Source organism: Humulus lupulus, chromosome X (genome assembly GCF_963169125.1).
Source record: "Humulus lupulus chromosome X, drHumLupu1.1, whole genome shotgun sequence".
NCBI lineage: Eukaryota > Viridiplantae > Streptophyta > Magnoliopsida > Rosales > Cannabaceae > Humulus > Humulus lupulus.
In genome coordinates, this window is record NC_084802.1 from 151,653,959 (window position 1) to 151,674,836 (window position 20,878).

Below are 20,878 nucleotides of genomic sequence, written 5' to 3' on the forward strand. Positions count from 1 at the left end.
AAATGGAGAACATGCGTGGATTTAACAGACATCAATAATGCTTGCCCCAAGGATTGTTTCCCACTCCCTAGGATCGACCAACTGGTCGATGCCACTGCAGGGCATGAGATTCTTTCTCTTATGGATGCATACTTTGGATATAATCAAATTAGTATGCATCCCCCTGATGAGGATCACACTAGCTTTCAGACTGATATAGGGATTTACTGTTACAAAGTAATGCCTTTCGGTTTGAAAAATGTTGGTGCGACTTACCAGCGACTAGTCAACCACATGTTTAAGGGGCTGATCGGCCCAAACATGGAGGCCTATGTCGATGACATGCTGGTCAAGTCAAAGAAGGTAGAAGGGCATATAAAGGATTTGCAGGACTGCTTCAGCGTCTTGAACAAATATCAGATGAAGCTGAACCCCCTTAAATGCTCCTTCGGAGTAGGATCAGGGAAGTTCTTGGGATTTATAGTTAACTCGAGAGGAATTGAAGCCAATCCCAAGAAAATCAAAGCCCTGATCGATATGAAATTGCCAGCTAAGATTAAGGATGTTCAAAGTTTGACCGGAAGGATTACCGCTCTCAGTAGATTTATCTCAAAGTCAACAGATAAGTGCGTTCCATTTTTTAATTTACTTAGAGGCAACAAAAAATTTGAGTGGATGGAGGAGTGCGAGCAGGCTTTTCAAGCATTGAAAACTCATATGGCACAACCACCAGTCCTATCGAAACTGGTTGATAAGGAAACTTTGTTCATCTACCTGGCGATCACGGAATATGCTGCTAGTGCTGTTTTAGTAAGGGAGGAAGAAGGAGTGCAGAAGGTTGTTTATTATGTAAGCAAGATGCTAATTGGAGTGGAGCTGCGGTACCCAACTATTGAAAAGATAGCCTATTGCTTAATTTTGGTGTAACGCCCTACTTCCTTAGAGTCGTTACTAAGTGAGTTTTAAGACAAAACAGTGTGCAATGAGCTCGCTAACCGAGGTTTTGAAACAAAAGTGTGACTAATTAAAAGTTAGGACTGTAATCTTTGAAAATGCGACGTTTCATTAAAAAGCTTCTAGTATTAAACACTTGGGATCCCAAAATAAGGTTTGAAAACTATTTACATATTGAAATAAGTTTACAGTTGATTAATCATAAAAATCATAGATTATTACAGCCATTTTCGAATAAACCCCCAACCAAAGCAGTCGGGCAGGCCAAACATGTACACGTCGCTTCACGCTCTCCGTACTCATGGTTGGTTGACTCAGCCTTTGCTCTTACCTGCAACACGGAGCACCCGTGAGCCGAAGCCCAGCAAGAAAACTCAAGCATTTCATAACATATGCAAAATATACAGTTAATCATATCAGATAATCCACAGATAAACAAGTCAACCATTAGACTAAGCAAACACGGCCCTGCCGCCCCAGAACCCTTACCACAGCCTGGGGTCTCGGTCCTCACCGCAAGGATCTCACACATATCCTCTGGGTCCCGGGCCCTGCCCTGACCATAAGCATCCCATGTGCTTAGTGTTACTTCCGGCTCCGCTGCCGTACCCGGCCTAAGCCGCACTAGGCCCTTGCCGTTCATTTCATTATAATCATATATAGCATACATCAAGCAACATTCAAACAAATGCCAATTTATTTAAATCTGCACCCTAACATGTAATGCAATATAGGGCCATGCCCGGCAATCATCTCATCATGCAACATGCAATATAGGGCCATGCCCGACAATCACACTATGGGCCCACGCCCTATCCTACGGGTGTTATAGTTTTCTTACCTGCTTCCCGAGCTTTCCGATGCACCAAGGCCACAAGCACGGTCCTCAAGCATGAGCCTCCTCGAAATCCTAGTCACAACACACATACAACACTTTTAATACTAACCAACCCAAAACCACTTCCCGGGACCAATCCCGCACTCTCGGGACCTCTAAAACCTTAAAACAACACCCCGGAGACATCCCCCGAACCCCCGGAGCAAAGGCCTAAAATTGCCAAAAATCTCATCCTGAAATTGGCCTTGTGCCGCGGCACCCATCAGTCAGGGGCTCCCTCGCCGCGGCACGAAAAACCTGTGCCGCGGCACGCCTTCGCAGACCCAGAATTCTGGGTTTTCCTCTTGCGTTTCTCCGAGCTAAAACCTTCCAAAATCATACCAAACCAATACCCAAACCCCAAAATCAATTTCAAACATCAAATAGACCATCTAACAACCCATAAACATCATCAAAGACATCCAAACACACAATCAAATCCCCAAAATCCACATCCTTGATTTCAATTTCAGAAAAATAAAAAACTCAAAGTTCAAACTTAAACCATGCTCAAATTTCTTAACCCATAACATAATCAAGCCTTAAATGTGTACAAGATTCCTTACCTCATATGGAGAATCCATCCCTAAGCTTTCTTCATCTCCTAGGTCTCCAATTCAGCTCCTCCACTCATCTTCTTCTTCTTCATGCCCTAGCTTTTCCCTCTCTTTTCTCTTCTCTTCAAACTCTATCAAGACCAAAATGACTAAGCCCCAAACCGTGTACCCCATATAACCCAGCTGCCATTTATCTAATTCCCAACCAAATGACCATTTTGCCCCTCCTTGCCTAACCTTTCCTACCTAAACCTCAAGGGCACTTAAGTCCTTTCAGTTCTATTTCATATCTACCATTTTCTTTCTAAAACTTGTTACTCTCAGCAGTAACTAATGGTTACCCAGGTTACTAAATCTCCAATAACCATTACCCGCTAAATCTCAACTTAACCATAAAATTCCCGAGGTACCCCTAGGCTCCTCCCGAGCCGGGTATAGAAATCCCGTTGCGACTCTAGAGTTAACTAGCTCTCTAGGACCGTCTCGGCACGTGCATCACAATAATAACACCACACTCACGTGGTACAATTCACAGAATACAATTATCACATATATGCCCTCAGCGGGCTAAAATTACCAATTTACCCCTATCATGCAAACGGGGTCCACATGCGTAATTATTTCACCTAACATGCATACTAACCACGTAGTCATGCATCTCAATGTTCAATTAGTCATATAACATGCTTTAAATCATAACCATGCATTTAACTCATAAAATCACACATAAATCCCATCGTGCCCTCCTGGCACGCTAATCAAGGCCCTTAAGCCTTATTAGCGAATTTGGGTCGTTACATTTGGCCTCTAGGAAGTTGCGGCCTTACTTTCGAGCTCACCCAATCACGGTTTTGACCGACCAGCCTCTACGGCAAGTTCTGCAAAAACCAAAGGTTGCGGGTAGATTGTTAAAATGGGTAGTAGAACTTGGGCAGTTCGATATCTCTTACTTGCCGCGAGCAGCGATAAAAGGGCAAGCCCTGGCTGACTTCATTACAGAGTTCATTAAACTTACAGATAGTGAGTAGACCAAAGAGCTTGAGTCTCAAAACCAAGCTCCCTCATGGAAATTATTTACAGATGGTTCTTCTAAATAGCATCACGCAGGAGCGGGAGTGATATTGATAATGCCTGAAGGGCATCGATTTCACTGCGCAATCAGGTTTGACTTTACTACTTCTAATAATGAAGCTGACTATGAAGCATTGCTCCCGGGGTTACGATTAGCCAGGGATATGAACAAAAAGGTGCTCGACATCTACAGTGATTCTCAAGTGGTGGTGAATCAAGTCATGGGAGAGTACCAGGCACGAGGTTTAAAGATGGTTGCCTATTTAAACAAAAAAAAAGATCTATTGGCTCAGTTTGACAAATACACCCTCCAGCAAGTACCTCACGACCAGAATTCCAATGTTGATGCTTTGGCTAAGTTAGCAAGCGCGAAGGATGCTGATACTCTGAACATAGTACCAGTTGAATGGCTATCTATGCCAGGCATCCAAGAAGAGGAGACCACTTTGGTGATCCAGGTGGCGGATACGTGGATGACACCATACGTAGAGTATCTGACGCAAGGCGTGTTGCCGACGGACAGAAATAGAGCTAGGACCCTTCAACGACAGGCTGCTAGGTATATCCTGGTCGATGGAATCTTGTACCGAAGAGGATACTCAATGCCACTCCTCAGATGTATTTCAAAAGAGAAGGCCAAAGAATTGATGAAAGAGGTACACGAAGGCTTTTGTGGGGACCACGCAGGGGGGTAAAGCTTGTCGAAAAAGATCCTAAGGCAAGGATACTTCTGGCCCACGATGAATGACGACTCAATGGAATTCGTACGGAGGTGTGACAAGTGCCAGAGATTCTCCAATATCCCACGAGCAGCCCCTAATGAGCTAAAACAAATGCAAAGTCCGTGGCCGTTTACAGTTTCGGGTATAGATCTAATCGGATCTTTGCCCACAGGAAAGGGAGGCATCAAGTATGCTGAGGTTGTCGTCAATTACTTCACTAAATGGGCCGAAGTTGAGCCACTCGCAACCATAACGACCAAAAAGGTGCTAGATTTTGTGATTAAAAAAATCATTTGTCACTATGGATTGCCAAGGAAAATCGTCTTAGACAACGACACACAGTTTGATAGTGATTTATTCACGGACTATTGCGAACGGCATGGGATTATGAAGAGCTTTTCTTCAGTCGCTCACCCCCATGAAAATTAACAAGTCGAAGCAGTCAATAAAATGCTAAAGGATACCCTAAAGAAAAGACTAGAAGAAGCTAAGGGTGCTTGGCCAGAGCAATTGCCTGAAGTCCTTTGGTAATACAGAACTTTTCATCGAACATCAACAGGCCATACTCTATTCTCTTTGGCTTATGGATATGAGGCTATGTTGCCCGTGGAGTTAGATCTACCCTCACATCGCAGAATAACGTATGATAATAGCCAACTATTGATGGAATCCCTGGAATTGATCTATAATGCTCTGGATAGCCAAGACCGTTACACTGTGTGTTTATAACGGTGCAAGACTCGCTAATCAAGTCATTTAATCAAAACGTGTTACCAAAACTATAGTTGAAGTAGGGTTACAAGATTTTGGTTTCAAAGCTTTATTTCTTTTAAATAAACACTCTTTTTTACATGGGATCCCAAAAGTAATAAGTTAAAGACTGTTTACAAAAGATTCAAGATTTAGATGCAATGATTAGCACTCTAAGGAAAAACAGATGGTTAAGCATTTCTCGTCCTGTTCCACTCCTCGGCCGTGGCGGCCAAACAGCTGACTATGTACATTTAGCCTCGCAGCTCGCCATCTAAGGATTGGTCCAACTTTCCTTTGCCTTTACCTGCACAACGTAGCACCCGTGAGCCAAGGCCCAGCAAGAAAACACAATAACATAGCATAATCATTCAACAAACAATCAAATAACTCATACCGCATAAGCATGTACTCAACAGTCTAAGCATTCATATTATTCAAGTATTCATCATACCAAGTATATCATTCCATATCACCAATCAATTCACACATGATAATTAGGGTTAACCCCCTTAGGCCGCACCCTCTATTTATCCCACTGACCCCGGCCCGCTTAAACCGAGCTCAGTGAATATTAAGCTGTCCTCAGCTACCATTGGTCGAGCCGCACCCTGTGTGCAAGTATAATTTACAGCACCCTTAGGCTGTTTATCACATGTCCCATGGCATAATACCATCTTTGACATCATACAGATATAGGGAGCTCTTAGTCCCATCACAAACACATAACCGGGTCCAGCTTTCTTACCTTTAGATTCGCTAGCTTTGTTCAATTTGATCCTCAAGCACGATCCTGTCCGAGCCCTAACGTACACCAAGTCACATCCATAGATCAGAATCATCACCAAAACTCAAGTCCAAAACCTAGCCTCAGGACTAATCCCAAGCCCTCGGGAAGCCCTAATTCCTCCAAACGGGGTGGTGGAATCAAACCCTGAACCCTCGGGCAAAAAACCCTTGAAAATAACCCAAAAACCCCTTTCTGGAAATAGGGTAGCATTACAGCGCTCTAAGGAGAGCACTACAGCGCTAAAAACAGAGCCTAAAATTCCCCAGACCACTTAGCCTAGCGCTACAGCTCCCAGTGACTAGCGTTGTAACACTAGTCATAGCACAGCAAACCCTGCATTTTCCTCCTTCGATTTTCCCCGAACCAAACCTTACCAAAACTCTCCCAAACTTCAACCAAACATAAAAACAAGCCTACCAACATCCTCCACTCATCCCAAACATGCCAACCACACATAACTCAATCACATGCACTCTAAATCACAAAATCCACCATGGCTGAACCTAAAGCTCAAAATCTCAGCAAAACCACAGAAATCACAAAACTTGAAACTAGAGTTTCTTACCTTTAATGGATGAGCTTAGCCTAGGTTGTCTCCCACTCTTTCTTAGCCTTCTCCTCCTCAAATATTCAGCCTCAACTTCCTAGAATTCCCATAGAACTTTGCTTAGAAAAACCAGCTCAACACCTACACCAGGAACTGAATATTAACCTCAAAATCTTACCTCAAATGGATGGTTTACTCTTGCTAAATCCTTGCTAATTCTTCAAGCTAGACCAAGGACCCTAGCCTCAAGCTTCTACTCTGACTCTCCTTGAGTTTCTGCCCCAAAAGACCTCAAGAATTGATGAAGAAAAGCTTAAATCGAGAGAGAGAGAGAGAGAGAGAGAGAGAGTTAGACTTTCAATTTCCCTTTTCCTTCTCTTCTTTCTTTTCCTTCTTTCCTTCAGACTTCTAAGACCTTCTACATATTCCACTAAATCATAAAGCCTGATAACAGTTATCCTTTATGTTATACCCAAAAATTAGAGAATGCATTCTAGGAGAGCTAAGGGGAGTGGTCCTAGGAAACCCCGAGGAGGATGTGGTCCTAGGAGACCCCAAGGGAGTGGTCTTAGGAGACCCCAAGGAGAAAGTGGTCTTAGGAGAACCCAAGGAGAAAGTGGTCTTAGGAGATCCCAAGGAGGATGTGGTCCTAAGAGACCCCAAGGGTGTGTAGGAGGCAAGCCTCCCAAGGTTTCCTAAGTGTTGGCTCGAACGTGTCCAAGGTAAGTAGCTAAGGAGGAGGAGTCTCATGTAAGATGATGGAGACTTAGATTTTGATAAGGAAAGCCTATACAATGTTCAATCGGACATGTTTGGGAGATGCTAAAGGAGAATGCCTTGAACTTGTCCAAGGTGAGATGTCATGGAGGAGGTTGCCTCAATGTTGTCCAAGGTGAGGTGCCAAGGAGGTTGCCTCGGACCACCTTGGTCCGAGGAGAAGCCAAGGAGATTGGTTCAAGGAGGAACATGGCATGCTAGAGGAGAGTGCCATGTTAGAGGAGAGAAGTACATGTCCTACCACCATGCATGTTCAACCCACAAAAACATGTCCTACCACCATGCATGTCCTACCACCATGCACGTCCGACCAACGCTTGCATGAGTGGTCAGTAGGAGGTGGATCAACTAGCTAGAGGAGACTAAGTCAAGATTCCCAGAGACAGCTTCAACAACATACGCGGGAATCTCTCATTCTTCCCACAAATGGGGGGTTTGTTACATTTCGAATTTTGAATGTTTAAATGTAATAAATGTAATAAATATAATAAAATATCCCTATCATAAGGGGATATCAGTTGAGGATCCCAGGCCTATAAATAAAGAGCTTATGGGATGAGAGAGGGGTCTTCTTCTGCTTTTTCTTTCTAGAGAGAGAAAATTGGGACTGTGTATTCTAGAGAGAGAAAGTTGGGTCTGAGTATTCTAGAGAGAGAATTCTAGTATTTTTGCCATTGGTACTGAAGAAACTCAGTTGGCTCAGTCCATCTGATCTTGAGTAAAGATCTATAAATCACAACTCTAAGTGAATTAGGCTATTACCGACAATCGGGGCTGAACCACTATAAAAATCTCCTGTGTTATTTATTTTTCTTGTTTAAACCGTCTGTATCGTTTTTATTTCTCTTGAAGGCTTGTCATAATTGACGTTCTCACGTCGTTGGCTAAAAATGCAGTCAACACTCTATAAGACAAATGATCACAATACCCTCCCATTATCTCTAAGCCTTTAAATCAACCTAGGGGCATTTTGGTCATTACACCCAATTCCCGCTAATTCCTCGAATGTCTCTAATATTTTCCGCTTACTTTCCAACAACTAGCTAATCACCAATTATATTCCTCAATATCAAAATAGACTCCAATATATTCTCTAAATTCCCAGAAATACCCCAAGGCTTGCCCCGAGCTGGGTATAAATCCCCGCCGTGACTTTTTCACTAAACCGCTCACTAGGATTGTCTCGAGTCACATATTACAAATATATCCATATAATAATGTGGTCTCGATAATTAATGACAAATATATACAGTTATGCCCTCAACTGGCCAAAATTACGAATATGCCCTTCTAACTTAATCAGGGCCTACATGCATACTAATACACATTGTCATGCATCTCAGATATTCAAATAGTCATATAACATACTTTTAATCATTAAATCACATATAATCCAGTTATGCCCTCCCGACACACTAATCAAGGCCTTTAAGCCTTGTTAGTAAGTTTGGGTCGTTACATGATCGATGAGAAAACGTGAACAAGCCCAACTCCGAGTAGCTACGTACCAGCAAAAAGTCGCCCGGTATTTCAACTCTAAAGTACGTGAGAGAAAATTAAACGTTGGAGATTAAGTACTTTGAAGAGTTTTCCTAAACACCCGCGACCAGGCTGCTGGAATACTCAGACCTAATTTGGAAGGGTCTTACCAGATTGAAGAAGTCCTCCATCCAGGCACCTACAAACTTTCTCGCTTAAACGGAGATCTCATTCCTCGCTATTGGAATGGAGAACACCTGCGCAAGTACTTTCAATAAACCATTCTTCTTAAAGGATTGGCTTGTATTAATTTTACTTTTTACAAGTTATGAAAAAGGGTTGGTCATTTTATATGACTAATCTCTTATAAGTGTAAGATCTTATTGATCACTCGTACAGACACGTCTTGTCCATTTATTATGAGAAATATTAGGGACTGTGCGCAGCAAGTCATTTTTGCTACTAATTGTATTTTATACAAGTATTTGCTCATTACGTGTGTTGTTTTGCTGTATTATAATTTTAATTGTTTTACTCCGAGCAATAATGTTCGAACAGGTTTTGGTCAAGGCAAGTGACCAAGGACCTGGAGCTCCTTGATCACTTGGGGGGCATATAAGGTATCCAGTAGGCAAAGCATAACGAAAGGTATGTAAACACATGAGCAAAATAAGTGAAAGCATGCTAGGGTACTTAGAGTATTTTTCAAATTTTTGTATTTCGTTAAATCAAACCAAAGTACTATGCTAAGTTCGGTCATGCGAACAAATGTTATAATAAAATGCAAATATTATAATATCTTAAGGAAACCTTTTACACCGCGAGCAATCACTGCTTGAATGTAATTGTTCAATTAAAAGTAGAAGCTACCCGTGCAGCAATAAAAGTTTAACTAGAAAATTAAAGTGTTTTTACATCACGACCCGTAGCCCGTTTACTTAAAAGATTAAAGAGTAAAAGAAAAATAGCAGACTACGAGGTTGGAGGATCTTGAGAGGTACCCTGGTCGATGACAATTGTAACGTCATTGTCCGCCCCTTGTACGCCAGTGGCCAAGGAGATTTCGGGCGAGGTAGGTACCTTTGGTCTCTCTTCTTCTGCCAAGCGACCAACGCAGTGGGCTATCTTGGCAGGCCTTGTGCGCTCGGGAAGATAGCTGAAATTAGCCTCCTAGTTATGTTTCCAGAAGTCATAGAAACACTTAACCGTGGCATTCTTGTACCTTTCCAAATTGCTGGCGTTGGCTTTTTCAAGCTTCTCGATCCGGCCCTCAAATGTTGTAGTCTCTTGTCTACTCACAATCAAGTCCTCCTCGAGCTTTTTAGCTTTGCGGTAGTTGACGCGGTTAGACCCCTTGAACTGGTACATTTGCTCGACGACCTTGTCCAGAGCAGTCTGCTTCTCCCTTAACTCCTCAGCCAGCTTGTTCTTCTCCTCGAGTAGCGTTGCATTTGTCTTCTGGGCCGCCTCAAGCTGTTAAGCATATTTTGCTTCGGCAGCTTTGAGTTCTTCAGCGTGCTGTTGCTCGGAAGTCCTGGACTGCTCGGTGATAGCACCTGAGTGGAGCCGCCCGGCAGTAACAGTCAGCATTGCCTGCCATTAGAGCGAAAGTTAAACTGATTGTAATGTATAAAAGGGCTATCTCCACAGAAAAAGATGAATTACACTGGCAAGCTCGTTTAGTGCGCAGGTTAAGATCTGGTTGACGTCCATCGTCTCTATCCCAGCCATTGCTTCTTGGTAACGTTCGTGCTTCAAAATCTTTGCCATCCTATCCTTGGCTAATCTTAGGGCACGGCTCGATATGTCCCCCCCTATGGAAGCAGGGGCAGCCTGCTGTGTCTGGGCAGCTGGGGCTGGTGGGGAAGGTGTCGACCCGACTGGAGCAGGTGTAGATTTCTGATTGAGGGGAGAAGTAGGTTGTGTGGCATTTTTTGAGGGTATGTATACTGGAGGGTCTGCAGTACGGGATTTCTTGGCCGGAGGCGTTTTACTGCTTTCCCCTTGATGCTGCCTGCTCGCTTTCTTCTTGCTCACAGGAGCTTCAGGAACTTCGGGAGCACAGTACATGTCAAACACATTCTCGAAGTCCATGACTGTAAGAAAAGAAAATACATGAACAGCGACATAGTACAAACGATTGAGTATGTTATGTCAGGAAAAGAATCAAAGAAAATTGTAAGTAAAATACCCGAGATATCATTACTGGTCGCTAAATTATATACTCTACTAGTGTTACACTCACTCTCTGGCATGAAGAAGTCTGAATCTAAAGCAGGAGGACATCTAAAATTGCTATCCCCATCAAAGAGGTGACAAGAAATAGGCAGGCTATCTAAAAGCGTAAAATCAGTACCGTTCTCGTCCGATGACTCAAGAATAGGCTCTGTCGCCTTCTTCTTTCCCTTCCCTGGAGGGGCCGGTGCGACAGCAGGTCGAGGGGCACCAATTGGCTCGTTGATGGTCACCCCAGTTTCCCTCCTTGGAGGAGGTTGTGACACATCTGGCTATTGTTCGGGGACTTCAGTGCCGATAACATTCCCCATAGTAGATTCCCTCACATCCTAGGGAGGAGCCAAAAGTTCGACCAGTCTCAGATTGGCCTCTGTGACCAGCTGTTTGACATTTTTCTCTATGTCGGTCATGCTGGCCAGGAGGGCTGATCGGATCACCATGTCCGGAGTAGGGTCTGTTCGCAACCATGGGCCTGAAACGCACTAAATTTCTAAGGGAAATGGAGCAAAAAATTAAAGAAAAATAAATTACCAGTGGTACAAAGACTTTACCTCCTTGTGTGATGGCCAAGTTGTTTGCAACCATGTCAGTCGTCAGAAAGAACTCCAGATGGTACTTCCCCACGTTCGAGATAAAACTAGTATCAGTCAGGAAAGTGCGACCTGTTTCCTGGTGATAGAAGTGGAAGAACCCCGTGTTTTCCTGGTTGGGGTTGGATTTTAGGTCAAACAAGTAGTTGACCTCATGTGGCGTAGGGACGGGCCATTTGTTATGCCTATAGAGGATATAGAGTGCAGAAAGCATTCTATATCCGTTGGGATTTATTTGAAAAGGAGCGACCCCAAAATAATTGGGCACTCCCTAGAAGAAAGGATGAAGGAGCAGGATAGCTCCTGCCTCGATGTGATATCTCGACCAGGCGCTGAAAGCGCCTCCAGACAAGTTCACCCATTGATCTTTGGTGGGTTGGACTAGGGTCACCCCAAGAAGTCCATATTTTTTAATATAATTGGCAATCATTCTAATCGTAACTCGGCAAGGAGGGGCGATGTACCATTCAACATCTGGTTGAGTGGCATTTTGAAGTTGAGCGTGAGTTTGGATGCTAGGGTCGAGAATATTTCTTACTCGACCACTGGTCGAGGGAATTTCTGCTTAGGGGGCAGGCTGGTCTGCAGAAGGTTTTTGTGTTTTCTTTTTCTGGGCAGTGGATTTTACTCTACCCATGGCTGGAAGGTTTGACTGAGGTCTAATGGGTTAGGTTTGAGAAAGAGGAATCTCTGGTATTAACAGCGATGGTTACTCCTCATCTTCAAGCAATTGGGCAAGCAAGTCGTCATCGATAGGCCTCTCACCTCCCCAGGGATCTTGCATGAAAATTTGCAAACAGAGAAAGGGGGAGATGAGAAAGTAAAGCCTAAAAATCAGTGTTGAGAGTTGGGATAACGTTGCTCGCGTATAAAAGTTAAGCTTTTATACGGCCAGCAATATTCTAACAGAAACACTAAATTTTATTTGAGCAGTTTGAGAAACAGATTAAAAAGCGGAAGTAAAAAGTATTTTAGAAAAAGCTTTTTCGACTCCGAAGGGGTGGGAAAAACCCAGTTTTTCAACTAACTTAAAAATCGAATTTTTACTTCGATTTTACGCCCATAAGTCTACAATCTCGACTACCAAACTCCCTCCTAACTCCTACGAAACGTTACTTCACTACCCTATCAAGCATCTATTGATATACACACAATCGCCATAACAGTTTCAGCCAAGAACATTCAAAGTTTCAGAGATAAAAATAAGTATAAAACAGTTTTGCATGGCAACTCAAACGTCTAAGGAGTTCGTAAAACTTACTTAGATGAAAAACGAAGTATGAACACGAAAGTCTTAGAGTGTCCGGATGTATGTTCCTGGGATTTCTGGGCTTTGAAGATGGAAGTTCTTCGCATGGCGAGTGAAAAGTAAAAAGTAAAAATGTGGATTTGGGGTATTATTTATAGTGACTGCGACACGATAGAAGAAGTGATCATGAATTACCTTTTTCAAAGCATGGGGAAGTGTAATAGCCGTCAGACAAGTTTTTGGGAAACCAAAAATGCTTGATTAGACATGATTGGTTGCTTTTTCTGAGAGGTCATGGGCGACTCTGTCAGGTTTGGTGGAGTAAGCGAAGGGTCAGTTTCCTATGTTTACTTATTGCTGGTCGCAATAAATAAACTTGGGGGGAAATGTTTACCCAAAAAACAAATGCTAATGATGTGGTAAGGATTTATCCCACATGGTTGACACGTGGCGGAAGTGTTGTTCGACTATCGACCAGAATCACATCCCTTCGTCAAGCTTAACTATTAGATACGACCAGACTGGTTGTATAACTTGATTTATTTACTTCTAAGATTGTAATCTTACAATAATTGCATTGAATATTTCCTCATTATTACCTTGATACGTGGTTATTAAGGAAAGTTAAGGCCCATTGGCCTGTGTAACCCTCCCTGAGCCTATAAATATGCATGAAATAGCTCAAGGAAGGGACTTTTTTGAAGGAGAGATTCTTTTCCTGAAGATTGTGAGAGAGTTATAGTACGATTATCCATCATTCCATTGTATTTCTTCCAAGGTTTGTGAAACTCAAGAACCATAGTTCTTTGACCACGGCTTTGAGATCCAATATTAATAATAGCACTAAGTGGACGTAGGTCATTACCATTCTTTGGGGTCGAACCACTATAAATCCTTGGTGTTTTCTTCTTTCCCATTAGATTAAATTCTTAATTGTCATCTTATCTTTTGTGGTATATTTGACTCAGTGTCGTTGGCCAAATCTCGGGCCAACATTACTTACTAGAAAAATAATTCATTTAATTATTTTCTCAAAATATAGGATTTTAAACCCTCTTTTAATTTATTAACTATTAATAAATTAAATCTTTTATTTTTAAAAGAATAAAAATTCTCTAATAAAAATAATTTACACTAAACTCAAAGTGGTAATTTTAGTGAAAATATGTTTTCAAGACTTTCCAATTTATATATTGAAATAAGCAAAATTTTACTTTTTAACTTAAGTTCCAAAATCTCATTTTTTACACTAAGTGTGAAAAACCTATTTTTCACATTTTTAACTACATACTTCGTTAGTTCATAACTTGAAATTTACTTACCCAATTGTTACCGAAATTTCTCAATCCCATTTTTGGTATGACTTTTAGGTCTTTGTAAAATCTTAGGTCAAAATGAGCATTTTTTATTCGTGCATTCATTTTCCAACAATGAGGTAAAAATGACCTTATTTGTAAGTCTTTATTTTTTCCAAAATTTTACAGTTAATAACTTTCAAACCGTTCAATATTTTCTTACCACATTTTACAATGGAATACTAGGTTATGCTAAAAATATGTCCACAACAGTTTAGAAAAAACTAGGTTCATTTGCCCTATACAGTGGCCACCAAACTTGGTTCCGAAAATAAGAATACGAAAAAATAGTTGTTTACCTCAACTTTGAAATAGCATAACTTACTCATTTCTAAACATTTTTTAGTGTTTCAAAAGCCCAATTTTATGCACTCTATCTCAAAAACATCACAGTATAATTTAATTTTACAAAAATAAATATACAGTGTCTGCTGGACCCCTTGGAAGTCACAGCTCAAAACATGTTTTGTTTTAGGGTTACCTACAAAACCCTTGGGGGTTTTGGTTCCTATTTTCCAAAATCAATGCACAAGCATCATAAAAATTATAAAACGACTACCATAACTTGATTACATCACCAATAAGAAACTTTAAGCATTAAATATACAAAATAATGCTTAAAACTAAAAACCCTACAACAAAATCATAAAAAAGTAAACTTCTTACCTCTTTGGAGTTCTTGCTTATGGTGTGGATCTTCCTACTAGCTTTGGCTCCTTCAAAAACTTTCAAAAACCCTAACCAACTTCCCCCAACAACATAGTTAATTAGCTATTTGAAACTCTATGGTTAAAACTTGACAAATGTCTAGATTAATGAAAGTTTACCTTAGGGAAAACCCTTCCTAGACCAAGACTTAGCTTCCAAGTTTCCTTGGTGTTCTTGAGGTTGAATATTGAGAGAAAACTTTGAGAGAGTTTTCAAAAAAGATGATAGTGAATGAGAGATGGAGAGTGGTTGGTTCTTAGGGTTAGAATTGCTCACAAAACTCTTCAAAATATCACAAAACACTTGAGTTCTTTTCTACCCACTTGCCCACTTGACATCTTAATTAAATGGGATTTAAACTTAACAAAACTGGGTTTACACAACTATAACGATCCAAATTCGCTATTAAGGCTTAAGGGCCTTGACTAGTGTGCCTGGAGGGCATAATGGGAATTATGTATGATTTTTATGATTAAGAGGCATGATTATGATTTTAAGCATGTTATATGACTATGTGAATTATGTTATGTGATAATTATGATGTGTGAATTGTACCACGTGGGTGCTGCGATACCAATGTGATGCACGTGCCGGGGCGGTCCTAGAAAACTAGATAATGGTAACTGGTGATTTGGTAACCTGCGTGACTGTTAGTAACCATAGAAAGTAACAGGTTTTATTGGGAAAATGGTAGAATTGAAAAGTTAGGAAAAGGACAAGTAAGCCCTTGAGGTCTAGTTAGTAAAGGATATAAATGGAGGGTTAAATTAGTCTTTTGGCAGGGAATAGATGAGTAAGAGCTGAAGGAAAATACAATACGTATACCACTTGGAGAAATGGGTTTTATGCTGAATATTGGAGACCTAGAGGAAGAGCAAAACTAAGATGGAAGGGAGAAGCTGAATTTAGCTTTTGGAAGGAGAATTAAAGAGTGATTGAAGTTGTAAAATCAAGCTTAAGCCAAGAGTACTCAGAGGTAAGATTTTGGTTATGGTATATTTAAGTTTCAAGTCTGATTTTTGGTTGATAAGTGAGAATTGAAACAAATTGGTGGCTGGTTTTGTATGAACTCAGAATTGGGTAATCAAAGGGGGAAGGAGATTTAGAGCCGGAGGTTGGACTCACCACTCAAGGTAAGGTTTCTGTGTAATTATTAGGCTTATTTTTGTTAAGGTTTAGGGAGTTTGGAGTGTGGTTTGTGTTTGGATTCAAGTTGTTTTTAATTTTATGGTTTGAGTTACTAAGCATGAAATTCAAGAGTGAATCTTGGGAATAATTGTGTGAATGAGCTTAAGCATGATGTTTTTAGGTTGCTGTGAGGTTTATTAAGGATTTAGAGTTGGTTTTGGGACTTAGGATGGAGTTTGGGGTGATTTGGAGTGAGCTAGGCTCGGGAAAAACGCGAAGGAAAACCCAGAATTCTGGTCCTGTGAAGGCGTACCGCGGCACAGTTCTTGCGTGCCGCGGCGCGAGGCCCCTGACTTCCTGGGTGCCGCGGCACAATAAAGCTGTGCCGCGGCACAAGGCCAATTTCAGGACATCAATTTTGGCAATTTTAGGCCTTTGCTCTGGGGGTTCGGGGGATGTCTCCGGGGTATGGTTTTAAGGTTTTGGGGTTCCCGAGAGTGTGGGTTAGGGTTCGGGAAGGTAGCTTTGGATTGACTAGTGACAAAGGATGTTTCATTTGTGTTGTGATTAGGACTTTGGAGAGGCTCGGGGTAGAGGACCGTGCTCGCGGCTTCGTGGCATCGGAAACCAATGAATTGAAAGGTAAGAAAGCTGCACCTGAGTATGTGGTTAGGTTGGGACTAAGTGCTCCCTATGTATGTATGCACTGTTATGTGAATATGAATAATCATGTGGACATGAAGGGACTAAGAGCTCCCTATATTTTTATATCATGTCGTGTGATGGTATTATTATGCCGTAGGACATGCGATTACCGGCCTAAGGGTGTCAGAATCAATATTTGCGCATTGAGGCGCGGCTCGGCTACTGGGAGCTGAGGCAGCTTATTTATCACTGAGCTTGGTTAAGCTGGCCAGAGTCAGTGAGTATTACACTGGGGGCGGCCCTAATGAGCCGAAGACAGTGTGTTAAATAGAGGGTGCGACTAAGGGCGCCAACCCTGAATGTTATTTGATGGATATGACAATCTATTGGTTATGAACGTGAATATTGTGTTATGAATATAATTGATTGACTGTCTGGATGACAAACCGTTATTACTGATTGGATAAATGTTATGAAATGTTGAATTCTTGGTTGAGCATTGTGAAATATTTGATAAGTGTTGCTGATCTTGCTATGTTATTATGCTTTCTTGCTGGGCCTTGGCTCACGGGTGCTACGTGGTGCAGGTAAAGGCAAGGGCAAGCTAGACCAAGCCCGAGGTGGAGAGCTCCAAGGTGGAATGTACATAGCTAGCTGTTCGATCACCATGATCGAGGAGTGGACCAGGACAGGGACTACCTAATTGCTTGTTTTACCTTAGTATGGCTGGTTATTGTATCTGAGTCTTACAACTTCTATAAACGATCTTTAAACTTGTTTTTATTTGGGATCCCGTGTAACCAGATAATGTTTCTTAATGAAAAATGTGGCTTTTGATACCAAAATGCTTTTAACCCTAGTTCCTTTGTAGCTTCTGCAACACGATTATAATTAAATGACTTGATTAGCAAGTCTGGCACTTTTTAAACACACAGTGTAACGGTCTTGGCTATCCAGGGCGTTACAACTTGGTATCAGAGCGTCCTAGGTTTATGGGTCCTGAAGACTGGCTGGATATGTGCATTCGCCGCGGGAGACAAGCTCAACTCAGGGTTTGGTAATTTTGTATGCATGATTATGTGCTTAAATGATTTGAGTGAGATATGATTGTTGAGATATGTTTGATGAATAGGGAGCATGAGATACTGATGGGGCCTGGCCCTTGACTGCTGTGTGGTGCTATTTAGGCATGTTGATTAGTATTTCTCTTGCATGTGGTTGAATACATGGATAATGGCGATATATGATTTGCAGGTTATTATATGTTAAATTGAACTTATATGATATACCCGTTTATTGGCATGGAGGGCATAAAAGGTATGAACGAATCTAGTGATAAAGAGATTTGATAATTTATGCATAATATGGGTGTTTGATATGCTTTATGTGTGTTTGATTGTTATGATTATTTGGATCTTCCCTTGAGATGGTTTTGGGTATAAACGTCAGGGCTGAGAAGTTTAGTCGGTGAAGACAGAGTAATTCAGGGTGTATGTATTGAGAATGGTCAATCGGATTCAGTTTTGGTTTTGGTAGGGATAGAAGATGACAGTTGGGGGTTGGAATCCTCCACCTTCCCTCGAGATTCGCAGCAGGTGTTTGTTGATATATGAGTCAGGCTGTGAGGTTTGATGGAATTTATTGGATGGATGAAAAAGGCGAGTTACTGAGGAGGAACAAACAAGAATTATTGTACGGAAGTCTTATCCTCTAGTTTCGAGGAAGGTTTGGGTTTGTTCAGGAATCATTTAATGAATGGGTGTGGCTAACCCCGTTCTTAGTGATATGAGAAGGATAAATTGGGACAAGTAGCCTTACTAGGCAATTGTGGTAAAAGGATGTCGAAAGTGGCAAGATAGCGATAGTACATATTGCTGAGTTTGGTGGGTTGGTCGGTCCATTTTGGATTATGGTACAAATGGAGGAAGCCGGGGATGATAAGTCATTTGTGAGTCAAACTCTGAGTTGGTTGTCTGTGCTTGGGCAGTAGAGAGAGGGCCTCATTATCTAAGATGAAGGGAATACATGTGATGATATTTTCGTTCGTCGAAATGTAGTAAGTGTGGCTACTCAGTGATCGGAAGAATGAGAACCTTTGGTGGTTTTATGGCTCCTGGTTTGGACAGGAAGGGGGTTCAGTGCACAGGTTGGCCATTAAGACAGGGAAGACTGGGATACTTTACTCATTTAAAGCCCAAGGTTAGTTTCACAGAAGTGACCAGTGGATGGGGTAGCCTTTGCTTTGGTTGGGAAAAGAGCTGAAAGGAGTTGGTGTTGTGCGTCTATTAGGAAGGATTCAGATGGGTATTTGTTGAGGAAAGTTAATATGTTATATAAGGGACAACTTTGGACAGTCATGAGTATCTCTTGAAGTATATTGATTGGACTGAATGGGAATTAGATTAGTCAGTAGGAATGTAGATGAGAATGCAGTTTTCGGGCACAGCTTGGAACTTGGGTATGGAAGGAGTTGGTATCAGGGACGCAATGAGGGATGATATTAGGTTGGTTTAAGGAATTATTGAGTCGCCTGGAAAAGTATGTGACTTATAAGTGAATTGGGTAGAGTATTGTGTCGTGGGACTCATGGATATTGCCTGCTAGGGATGAAGAGTTTAAATGCTTTGTTACAAGACAGGACGATGTCTTCAGGAGTTGATCATTGATCTGGTTATTACTAGATAAGGATCAAGGAAAGAGACATCTTAGGAATTATCACTTGTACCGAGAGGGGTGTGATGCATTACTAGTAAGGATTTCTAGTCGTTTTGTACTTTAACGACATGAGTAAGTCTGACGAGCAGAGAACAGAGAAATGACATGGATGGTTTGTATTCAGGATTCACTAATGACGAGTTGAATTACTCCCCAGCTAGAAGTGGAATGTGAACAACTACTATACTGATGATATCACGACTGAAGCAGTAGGGTCAGAGGTAAGGTTTCAGAGGGTAGTAACTTCATTCTTCAAAGTATTCAAGGTTAAGTACAGGAAGGGAGGAGATCAGGTACAAAGAGATTTGATCAGAAGCACACTAAGATCGATGAATTTATCAGCTACTACTTGAAGTATCCTCGAAGACAGTTACAACGTGAGGGTTTTGAACATGAAGAGTTGGTCAAGCAGGGGGAACAGTGATGGGTTGTAAGAAAGGAGCGGTAACTCTTGAGTTTAAAAAGGGGAAATCCTTGCAGTGGTTGGCGTTTATACCTGGAGTGGGAGATCTACTGCAAGGGAAATGATTAGAACCTTAGTTGAGGTGATGGACACTACTTGAGTTGTATCAGTGGGACAAGACAGACTGGGTTAGTTTGTGGGTTTCCAGATAAGTTTCCAAGGAATTTGTCAGGGAGTTCGTCTGCGTAAAGAGATGGATTGGGGATAAGATTGGTGTCAGGGATGGAATTAGATCTAAGACGTTGTATTGAACGATTTTAACAAAGCGGTGAAAGTTAAGGTCTCAATTGTTGAGTAGGATGACATTCCTCAAGAAGGATCTTTGATCTGGTTATTACCAGCTAGAGATCAGAAATAGTTAAGGATCTTTGATCTGGTTATTACCAGCTAGAGATCAGGTGTAGTTAGGGATCTTTGACTTGGTTATTACCAGTTGGAGAACGGGGCAGAGGATAGGTAGGAGGTTGCTATTATGTTAGATAAGGGCACTGAGGATGCTAGGTTATGTGTTAAGGGTTTGGTCAATGCCAAACTATTTTTGTGAAATAGGTGAACAGAGTATGCAAAGATTATCTGAATTGGACTTGTAATTGTCTTGATCGACGGCACAGTGATGTATTCTGGTTAGAACTTTGTTAAGGTTGAAGAATGCCTTGGAAGTAAGAGTTTCCCTAGGCAAGCATGATGGTACAGGTAGTTGGGTGAGTTCCACGTCTTCTTACAGATTAGAATCAATTGTTGTGTTGCTATGACACCTCAAGACAGGAGGAAGTGATGGTCTATGCATGGTGTTGGTTAAAGGATCCGAATAGAACTAGAGTGGAGTATCTAGTAGGCTTAATAGCCAGTGGATACTTGGAATTATTATCGTATACAGGAACAAGAATGACAGTTAAGGAAATCCCAAATGAAAGGAATTAAAGGCAAGTCTTAATTGAATTAGCAAAGGATTCTACAGTGTTATGTGTAAGTTTATAGTGATATAAGGACCAAAATTTGGACTCTGATGGACACCGAAATTACATGGAAATTCTGGATGAATCTTATACTACTCTCTTGGTCCTTTCATCCAGACATTAGGAAAAAGGTACAATAATTTGAAGGTTTTGTATTGGAGGCCTAGATGGAGAGGAATATCAACGAGGAACAAAATTCTTAACCCGATAGCAGTTCGTGATAGGCATCGCAGCCTTTGAGTATGTAATAATGGGAATAAGGAAATATGGTGATAGGTATCGCAGAGAGGTTGCCAAGATGGTGGGGTCATCAAGGATCAGCGTCTGGGGA